Source organism: Triticum urartu, chromosome 3, assembly GCF_003073215.2.
Source record: "Triticum urartu cultivar G1812 chromosome 3, Tu2.1, whole genome shotgun sequence".
NCBI classification, from domain to species: Eukaryota; Viridiplantae; Streptophyta; class Magnoliopsida; order Poales; family Poaceae; genus Triticum; species Triticum urartu.
Genome location: NC_053024.1, coordinates 709509158 through 709519974, shown reverse-complemented (window position 1 = coordinate 709519974; position 10817 = coordinate 709509158). Strand labels below are relative to the sequence as shown.

The window sequence follows — 10817 nt, the reverse complement described above, 5'->3', positions numbered from 1 at the left end:
ATTATCTCTTACAGAGGGAACACTCCTAAGTCTAGAAGACAGTACAAAATACAGAAGTCTTGTAGGTGCACTTCAGTACTTAACTTTGACCAGGCCAGACATCTCCTTTGCTATTAACAAAGTATGTCAGTTTCTGCATGCACCCACTACAGTTCACATGACTGCTGCCAAGCGCATTGTCAGATATGTCAAATATACACTGAATATTGGACTAAATTTCAGCAAGTCACCTTCTACTCTTGTCAGTGCTTTTTCTGACTCAGATTGGGCAGGATGCTTGGATGACAGACGCTCAACTGGTGGCTTTGCAGTATTTTTTGGACCCAATCTCATATCATGGTGTGCCAGAAAACAGGCTACAGTCTCCAGGTCTAGTACTGAAGCAGAATACAAGGCTTTGGCCAATGAAACGGCAGAAATCATATGGGTACAGTCTATCTTAAAGGAGTTGGGTGTGAAAAGCTCTCAGGCTCCATGCTTATGGTGTGATAACCTTGGTGCCACCTATCTGTCTGCAAATCTAGTGTTTCATGCCAGAACAAAACACATCGAGATAGATTTTCATTTTGTCAGAGAAAGAGTGGCTGGTAAACTCTTGGACATTCGCTTTATCCATTCACGGGATCAAGTGGCAGATGGGTTTACAAAAGCCCTGCTCGTAAGGAGTTTCGAAGACTTCAAGCATAATCTCAACTTAATAAAGTTGTGATTAAGGGAGGGTGTCAAACAAGACGTATATGTGCAGGAGTCATGTATTCTCGTGGAGATCAACGTAGATACGTATAGAGGTTGTTAGGCCGGCTTGTTATCTCTTATCTCTTGTAACTAGTTTAGCCTTATCTCTTCTATTCTTTCTCTCCAAGTTGTACTCCCGATTCTCTCCAACCGCATGTATGCGCTATCAGGGATCCTGCGCCCCTGCCTATAACATGCAACACGTCGCCTCACATCGAGGTAAGACGTTTCCGTTCTCGCACACATATTATTTTCAATATGTTTGGTCATATGTGAAAAAAAACCAGCGGGAGTACCTCGAGTAACCCGATTTTGGCTATACAAAGTAAGTCATCACCTTCCTTTAGCCCAAACAGTAACATATTTCTTCATGAAAATTTACAGCTAAAGTACTTGTCTAGTAACCCCCATGAACCAATTCCAGAACATATTGGAAATACTACTAGGAGGTGGTAAGTTGAAATCTATAAACACGATCTTGCACCCATAGACTTAAACATGCAATTCAGACTTCTGGCTAAAACTTAGGACGTTATTCCAATAAATATTACATAGTGCATGAAAACCATAAGAAAAATTGACACCAAAACTTCATAAGCTATAAATATATGAATGAAATATCAACTGACGGAGAGATGGTTGGAGGGGAGGGTACCGTGGGGAGTGAGAGGCCCATGCAATTTAGGGTTTTTAGTGGAACTGTGGAAATGAGGGCCCACATGCGCTTACAAATGAGCCAATCTCACTGATGATAGGCATGAAGTGCATCCATTAGTGGTGACACCCTCAACACTGACGGTCTCTCTATGTCAATCGTCGGATGTGATAAGTCGTCAACAGTGTACCACACGCTGCCTATCTTTACACTTTATGCACCATCATCTCTCCGGGTCAATGATATGTATGGCCTATAAGTAGTGACTTTACCGAAAAAGGCTTTCGCCCCGCTTTATATATAAAGCAACGATCCAGTTACAACCAACCTCATACAACTCCACACCAACACACACAGGGCAAGATACAAGAATGTTGGGAACAGCTACACCACCCAACACAACTCCAAGCCATCTACAGGAAGGAAGAGAGAGCGCCGCTTGAAGTCGCCGGGTGCCTAACCGTGAACGAATCACATCGAAGAGTCAGAGCTGTGCACGACAAACCGATTACTCCAAGGCGGAGCCTTCAACAAGGTCATGGCACCTAAGTACCGCCACCGCCTGATCCAGGGATCGAGGTTTCCCTCGGAGCAACACGGAGGAGGAAGAGGAACCACGGCGATGCCTTCAAGAAGGATACGACGCCCGTAGGCGCCGCCGCCGCTGACCTGGCAAAGCCAGAAAGAGTTTTCACCCGGCAAGCCCTCTTCGCCTCCGAGACGGAGTGCCGCAAGCACGCTGCAGAACCACCGCGACCGACCGTCATGCCCAAGCTACCACGCCGCCCACACGACCATGGTAACCGACCAACATCTGAGCCGCGAGCTCCGCCCACGAGCATCGCGCTTCCCACCACCGAGGCCGCCGCCCCGGCATCCGAGACCACCCCTCGACCGCCGCCCCCGCACACCGACATCGTCAATAGGTGAAGGGGCAGCAAAGACCCCCTCTTTCCGCCCCAAACAAGCTCCTATGGCAGGAGCGACCGGCAGCCAGATCTGGGCAGGGAAAACGCCGGCAGCCAGTCGTGCTGCAGCCACCCGAGACACCCGATCTGGCACCTCCAAATCGCGGCGACGACGAGTCCGGGAGGCACCCCTGCCTCCCCCTCACGGCGCCCTTGCCATTCACCGGCCAGCCGAGCCACACCAGAGCACAAGAGGAGCCACCACCAGCAGCCGATTCATGCGCCACGACGGCCTTAGAGGAGGGGGTCGAGCATACCGCTGCCGCGCCACCACCTCCGCCAGCCCGCGCCGGAGAAGAGGCAGCCACCCACGACCTGTGCCGACCGCAGCCCTTGCCGCCGGAGAAGAAGACGACCGGCCGCCGCCGCCGCCCCAGGCACACACCACCACCGCGCCGCCCGTCACGCCGTCACTGCAGACGAGCCGCCGTGGGGCCGGCGTCAGCACCATGCCCCGGCCCGGGGCGTTGACCCGCGCCAACCCCAACGCGCGGGAGGACGAGGATGCCCTGCCGGCGCCGGCGCCGACCGGCCTTTGCCCGGCCAAGCCCCCTGGCGGCGGCAAGGGAGGAGGAGGGAGGAGGGGAGGGGAGACCGGCGGCGGGATCTAGGGTTCCCTCCCTGTCGCCATGTGGGGGCGACGCGGGAGGGAGGAGGGGGGCAGAGGGGACCAACTCAGATAGGGACCATCATCTATGAGTTACCGCCAACGGATCTAAGGGGGCCTGTTAACAGTGTTGTTCAACATTGACTAGTCCACTCCGACCCATCGGTGATGAACCGAAGGATGTATTCTCTCCGGTCCTTTTTACTCTGCATATTAGATTTGTGTCAAATCAAGCATTGAAAAGTTTGACCAAATTTATATTAAAAAATATTAACATCTACAATACCCAATATATATACTATGAAACTACATTTCATAATGAATCTAAGAATGTTGATTTGGTATTGTGAATGTTGATATTTTTCTCTATAAGTTTGGTCAAAGTAAAGATACTTTGACTCCGGACAAAACTTATATGCAGACTAAAAAGGACCGGAGGGAGTACCCTTTTTGTAGTAGTGTGGCATACCAAAAAGCTTATCAACTTTTAAATAAAAAAACTTCCAATTAAAAAGATGGACTTCACACTTCATGATCAATAATTTCCTATTTCAAAATTACCGACTCTTCTTGAGTGATATTTTTGCGCTCATCACATAGTTGTTTAAATAGGATAATCCCGGAATTTCTGAGAAAAACCACTCTGATATTGTTACTAATGACTAATGAATGCGAGAGATCACAAAATACTTTGTTTAATGTCTTTCCACAGCAAAAGGCCCTACACATGGAAAGGAATCATCACTTATGAGTAAACAAGAAGAATGGAGGAAGAAGGAAAAGAATTAAAGGCGCGACAAATGCACTAGAGAGCAAGACGACCTTTGGTACGAACGCACGCGCTCATACCAGCGGTCCAACCAATCAACCTTTATAAAAGGGCCTACAATAGAATCGCAACACAGAGAGCACCATTCACGAATTAGAGCACCATAACCATCTTCCAACCCTAGCAGCCGCAATAACATAGTGTTCTGTCTTCTACTACCCCGCCGGTTTTTGTCTGTCCGACTCAACTCAACCCTGGATTTTTTCGTTCCTTCTATGACTCCTGGCCCCAGAATCCTTCCCGATCCCCCGATCTCACGTTCCTAACCCTAGTTTTCTAGCACCACCAACCAATGTTCAAGATATCACTTATTGTTAGTGTTACGATCGATTGGGGATTAGAGATTAATCGGAGATCAGCTGATTAATCAATTTTATCGGTCGACTATATCGGCCAGTTTTCCCGGCAATTCCCAGGTTCCAAGCACTAATAAGGTAAAAAGGGGGAAAAACCACCCCCCCCCAATCAGATGGTGCACCCAATGTTTCTAGTGAAGCTGTCAATCTCACCATTTTGGTAGTTGCTAAAATTTATGAGCAGATAATGGTATACGAAGTGTTTCAGGATTTTTGGATTAATTATGAACCAAAAATAAAAGTGCAAATAAATGTAAAAGTAAAGTTGAGTGTTTACTTATGAGGAAAATTTGACCAGGGAAGAGATGATACATAAATATAATCATTGTAGAGCAATCAAACGCTCATGGAAAATCATAACATATGATGGGATCATATTTTATAGGCAGCGCGCCCATAATTCTACTAGACTGTCACACGTTCCATCTAATAGCTAAGGGCATCTCCAGCCGTTGGCCCCCCAGGGGGCGTCAAAAAGCGCCGCCTGGGGGTGAGCCGGCGCAAAAAATGGCCCTGGGGGCGAGTCGGTCCCCAGCCGTCGGCCCCCAGGGCCGCCCCAGGCGCGTATTGAAAAAAAGAAGGACCGTTCGGCGAAGTTATGATAAAAACTAGTTAAATTTCGGCCAAACATGGTAAATTTCGGCGAAATTCGCGCATTTTCATTACATTAACCTAATCTAAAAAAGAAAGGGGCTGAAGTCGTCGCCGCCGTCGCCGCCATCGTCGTCGTCGGCCTTCTTCTCCTTGACGCGGGCGCCCCTGCTGGACCCCTGACCGGCGTCGCCATGGCGGACTGGCGGCGGCGCGTCGTCGTCGTCGTCGCTGTCGCATAAGACGACGACCCCGTGTTCATCGCGGCCGTGTCGGCGCTCCTCGAAGCGGCGTAGGGCGGCGCACTGACGCTCCTTCTCCTTCTCCCGGCGCGCCTTCTCCATCGCAATGGAGTCCTGGCGCGCCCATTCTAGGGCCGCGTCGTCGTCCTCGAACTCCGCCTTCACCGGCGCCAGCCCCGGCTCCGCCTTCACCGGCGCCAGCCCCAGCTCCGTCTTCACCGGCGCCAGCCCCGGCTCCGTCTTTGGCTTGACGAAGCGCGGAGGAGCCGACGAGGGGGAGGCGCGCCGGCCGCCCTCGTTGATGACGATGCCGGCGCTGCGAGTGCGCCGGCCGAGCGGCGTCTCCGCCGCGGGCTCGGCCTTGACGCCGAGCAGGGCCGGAGTGCCGGAGGAGTGCGACGAGAATCGGGAGGAAGAAGAGGAGGAGGAGGACCCGAACCTCCTTGGCGCCCACGGCCCGGCGCGTCGGTGCTGCGCCGGGGCGGCCACCCTCGCCGGGGGGTACGCCAACGGTGGGTCGTTGCCGCCCTCGAGGTACGTGAGCACGCCCTCGAGTGTGCGGCCGGGGACGCCCCACCACAGGTGGCGCCCCTCGCTGTTCTGCCGGTCGCCGACCACCGGCGCGCCGTTGGTGGACGCCAAGCGCTGCTGCTGGCGGCACTCGAAATACGCCGCCCATGCCGCGTGGTTGCCGGCGGCGTACTGGGGGAGGGAGAGTTGCGCGTCGGTGAGGGAGGCGCGCACGACCTCGACTTCCTCGGCGAAGTACTTCGGCTTCGCCGCGGCGTCGGGCAACGGGGGAATGGGCACTCCCCCGGCGCTGAGTCTCCACCCCGTCGGCCCGGCGCGCATGTCCGGCGGCGCCGGGATGTTCGCCTGGAACAGGAGCCAGGACTCTTGTTCGCGGAGCGAACGGCGGCCGAAGCCGTTGGCCGCCGCCTCGTCTCCGGGGAAGCGTTCTGCCATGGCGACGGCGGGGCTGGGCGGGCTCGGGAGAGGTAGAGGGAGGGGCTGGGCGGCGGCGCTCGGAAGAGGTAGGGAGAGGGAGGGGCTGGACGGCGGCGAGGGGCGGGGCTGGTGTGGGCACAGGCGAGTGGAGGCCACCGGCTTTTATAGCCGCGCCACACCCGTGTGTACGCGTGCGAGGGAGGGGAGGCGTCGGCGCGCCGTCCTGTGACGCGCCGCCCGTGAGGAATCAATGGCAAGGCTGACCGGCAGCAGCCTTGCCATTGAATCCCCGCGGGAACCGAGGCCGTTGGGGGAAGACGAGGCGCCGAGTCGCTGACGCAGCTGGCCCGCGGCTTTTTCGCGCCAAAACAGCTCGCCCCAGCGCCCCCGGGCGCCCCCCAGCGCGCCGGGTTCAGCCTGGGTCCGCCGGCGCTGTTTTCGGCCCAAGCCAGCGAAAATCGGACTCCTGGGGGCACGACTGGGCCGTTTTTTCAGCGCCGGCACGAAAAAATCGCCTGGGGAGGCCTTCCTATGGGCGCGACTGGAGATGCCCTAATACTCCACCTTACACGTATGTAACCCAGGCGAGTTGATCTAGTATAAAGTAATAAAATAGAACATTGAAATAGGCATGTTTGCATACAGTTGAGAGAATGACTCTTACCACGTGCGGTAAACGAAGTGATAACTAAGTCAATACAATTTTTGTCCTTAGTGAGGTACATCCAACTAAGATTTTTGTCTCTTGTTGTCATTAAGTACTCCCTCCGTCCGAAAATATTTGTTCTAGAAATAGTTGAAAATGAATATATCTATAACTAAAATAAATCTAGATATAATCATTTTTAGGACAAGTATTTCCGGATGAAGGAAATACCTTATAAAATGAGATCTACTCCAACTAATGCATACTGATGGTATCACGGTCTACATTGGACGGCCCATAACACTACAAACAACGTTCGACGTAGCCGAATAGGACTCATATAAGCTGTATCAGTTGAACGACTCCCCTTCACCGACGTAGACTCCGGTTTCATATATAAGACGGTGTTGGGATAGTCAATAGAACACATTAGACAACATACAGACAAAACGTTGGTACTTTACCTGTACATTGTATAGACTCCAACGCAAGTAGGATGTATGGTATTGTCTCCTCATTGAGAGCCCGAACCTGGATAAAACATTTTCTCAGTTACCATCATGCCAAGTAGTCTAGTTAGGATACTCTACCAAGGGATCTACCAGATTTAGCTCATACAGTGGTGGCCCATGCTTGTCCTATTAGGTGAACACTGCGGCTCGATGGAGTTCGCATTCACGCTCAGATCGGTTCTGGCGCGATCTTCGTACCAGGGCAGACATTTGTCTTCGGCATTGCTACCTTCGTCACCGACTTGCGGCCAGGTCGGCCAAGTCCAGAACTATGCCTCATGCCCGATCTTCAGAGATCGGACGGTCTTGATCAACATCAACTTCGATCTCCACCGAGATTATGGAAAATTTCGTCCATGGAGCTCGGGAGTTGAACATCAACATTGCTCTCGCGCGGCCGTCCTTGAGTATCTTTTCTCCGATCACTTCAGTGAAATTGTGCGGAATTAAGTTTTCAACAAAAAATGTAAAATTTCATGGCGATTCAATGGTGGGATCTCCGGCTACCTCCGAAAAAAGTGAGGCATTGTCGGATCTGGATGGAAATCCATGCAAGTTTGGAAGAAGGAGGCCAGAGGCCAACTCGGACATCATTTGTATGATCTAACTTCAAGATTATACATAATTGTCGTGGCTGAAATCCCTAAACATTTTAGCTTGATCTGACATTTAAAACTTTGGGTAACGCCCAATAAGTGCTTCAATTTGCATATATGTTTTATGCGCAAAAAAAATCTGATCTGATTTCATCTTGCAATATGAAAGAGTTATTGCAATTGTTCATTACAGCCTCACCATGCAGGGCGGAACATTCTTAACAAGGACACGATCTGATATATTATCAAAGCTAAACTTAGCAATCTGATGAGCCACCACATTGGCCAATCTATTAATCTTGGAGGCTTCAAAATTATTTATAAGCTTTCATATACTCATCGCTTCCTTCATCAAATCGACCAGAGAGGACCTGTCAAAAATTTCACCTGCAAGGGCGGCAGCCATAAAAGTGTTAGTCTCTAAATAATCAGATTGTGGAGAGTGATATCTATACAAATGTGTGTAAGGTAATGCAAGCCTGAAATTCTGCTTCCTCTACATTTGTATAAGAGCATCTCCAACAGGCGCATAAAAGTTTCACGCACTAAAATAGTTTTAGCGCGTGCATTACTGTAGCACTTTTAACGCGTCGGATCCAACATCGGTTTATCATATGGCCAAAAACGCGCGTCCAAAAAAACATGCAGTGCAAATTGTGAAGCACGCGCAATCTGGCACCCCAAATTTGCAGCTTCTGATAGTGCTTTTTAACGCGCGCCCAAACTTTTTTTGCGTGTGCACTATTTTACAGCTTCTATTGGAGCTGTCCGGCGCCCAAAAAATCCGAATTTTAGCGCGCGGAACAATTTTTATGCGCCTGTTGAAGATGCTCTAATGCCCAATAAAATCCCACGAGAAAATGATGACCTAAATTTCCAGACGAGTCCCTGGCCACCATCCCACCAACATTATGTCTTTCCTAATATTTTCTTTTGTGAAGGCTATAAAATGGAAATGGTAGCCGGCGAACGTTGGCCAGGGAGGATCTGCCAGCAACACCCCCCCCCCCCCCCCAACTGCCACGGGATCTGGATCCAACGGTGCCGTTTTTAATATCTTTTTTCACACTAAAATTAAACAAATGCCATGGCGATTTTGCAAAAAGGCCACCCAGGTTCTCAAAATGCACCTAAACTGCCATACGAGCGTTTGCAAATGCCACCTCCAGACATGTCTGTAAAAAGGGAGCGGGACAGCAAGAGTACTGCACACAAGACCTGAGCTCAGCAAAACGAAAATGGGTGTGGATCAAGAGGTGGAGGTGGTGAAATCGTGCATGGTGAAACCGAGCGAAGAGACGCCTAGCCATGGTCTCTGGCTCTCACTACTCGATCTCAAAATGGTGAGTAGAGGCCACACGCCGACCGACGACCGTACACTTCTACAGTTCCGACTCGGCCGGCGCCGTCGATAACTTCTTCGACGTGGCCAGGTTGAAGGCGGCGATGGCCAAGGCTCTCGTGGCCTTCTACCCTCTCGCCGGCCGTCTCAGCGTGGACGGCGACGGCCGGCCAGAGATCGACTGCGCCAGCCAGGGCGCGCTATTCGTTGTCGCTCGTTCAGACCTCACCGTCGACGGCTTCGTGGACTTCCAACCGTCGCCGGAACTAAGGAGGCTCTTTGTTCCCCGCGTTGAGGACTCGCCTTCCATCATGTGCGCCATCCAGGTGACCTTCATGGGAACCACGCGGCCATCGACGCCGTAAGCGCTGTCCACTTCTTCCAGACGTGGTCTGCCTTCTCCAGGGACAGCGACGCGGCGGCGGCGGCGCTGGAGCTCCCATGCCACGACCGCACCCTCCTCCGCGCACGCTCCCCACCCGTCGTCCACCCCGACGCTCTCACCGTGTTCTGTCCGAAGCTACTGAGCCGAGCCGTCGGGGCTCGTGGTCAACCAGATCTTCGTCGTCTCCAAGGACCAGGTCGCCGCTCTCAAGCGTGCCTGCACCGGCGGTGGCGATGGCGGGCGCGTTAGCACGTTCTGCGCCGTGAGCGCCCACGTCTGGAGGTCCTTCTGCACCGCCCGCCGGCTGCCGACGGACGCCACGACGCGCCTCAGCTTCCCGACCAACATCCGGGGCGCCCTGAGGCCGCCGCTCCCGGCCCGCTACTTCGGGAACGGGATCATCGTCCTGGGCGCCGCTGGCAAGGTGCGGGACATCGAATCGGAGGAGCTGGGCTCCGTTGCCCGCCGGATCAATGGCGCGATCCGCAGGATGGATGACGAGCTGGTGCGCTCGGCGATCGACTACTTGGAGATAAACGGCAGCAAGCAGCCCCCCAGCAGCATGCCGAAGACCGAGCTGAGGGTGATCAGCTGGCTGGGCATGCCGGTATATGACGCAGATTTCGCGTGGGAGAAGCCCCTCGTGATGCACCGTGCTGTTCAGCAGCGCGCAGGATTCGTCTACCTCATGGACGGTGTCAGCGGGATTGGCGGCGTGCGCATCCTCGTGTCTATATATGGAAGCTCCAATTCTCAACGACTTCCTGCGCCTGCTATATGCCACCTTCGTCTAGTTCTATGCTTTCAGAAGCCTCCGGTATCACTAATATCGTATGATTCCTATGCTTCCAAAGCCTTGCAAAATGCTAACTTCTGTTTTTTTTTTCATTTTTGCCTTTGATGGTTGAGGGACCTTCATGCAATTTCTCTTATGGTTTGGGTTCTTTGTACTTCTTGTGAACTCCCATAAAATATTTGTATCCTTTTCATCGAAAACATAAAAGTTAATTGTAACTCGTATTAGTGATGTTGAAAGTTTGTCAAGAACTATTTGACATTGCTTCATCAGATATATGGACTTCAAATTTGCTAAGGAATGGGAAATCTTTGACTCAAACAGGGTTATAGTCGGTACAATCTTCATGAGCTACATAATCAAGGGCAGAATCCCAAACCATAGGAAATCGTTACTTCTTCAAAACTATATGCAGTGCAGTCCAATCCAGACTTTAGTACGGTAGCACCATTTGATCCGCAACACTCCGACCTCCTGCATTACCATCATTACGTCTCCAATGATAATGAGGAACATGACTGTATCTATCCTCTTTAATTACTCATAAATTGAACAAACAAGGGAAACTCTCCACCTCAGACGACTGGCCATATCAATCCATCAGACTAG

General features: G+C 51.9%; 1 pseudogene; it reads left to right on the top strand.

Annotated features, from left to right (window-relative positions):
• Nucleotides 1–8856: 8856 nt before the first annotated feature.
• On the top strand, nucleotides 8857–10502 carry LOC125549324 (annotated as a pseudogene).
• The last annotated feature ends 315 nt before the right edge of the window (nucleotides 10503–10817 follow it).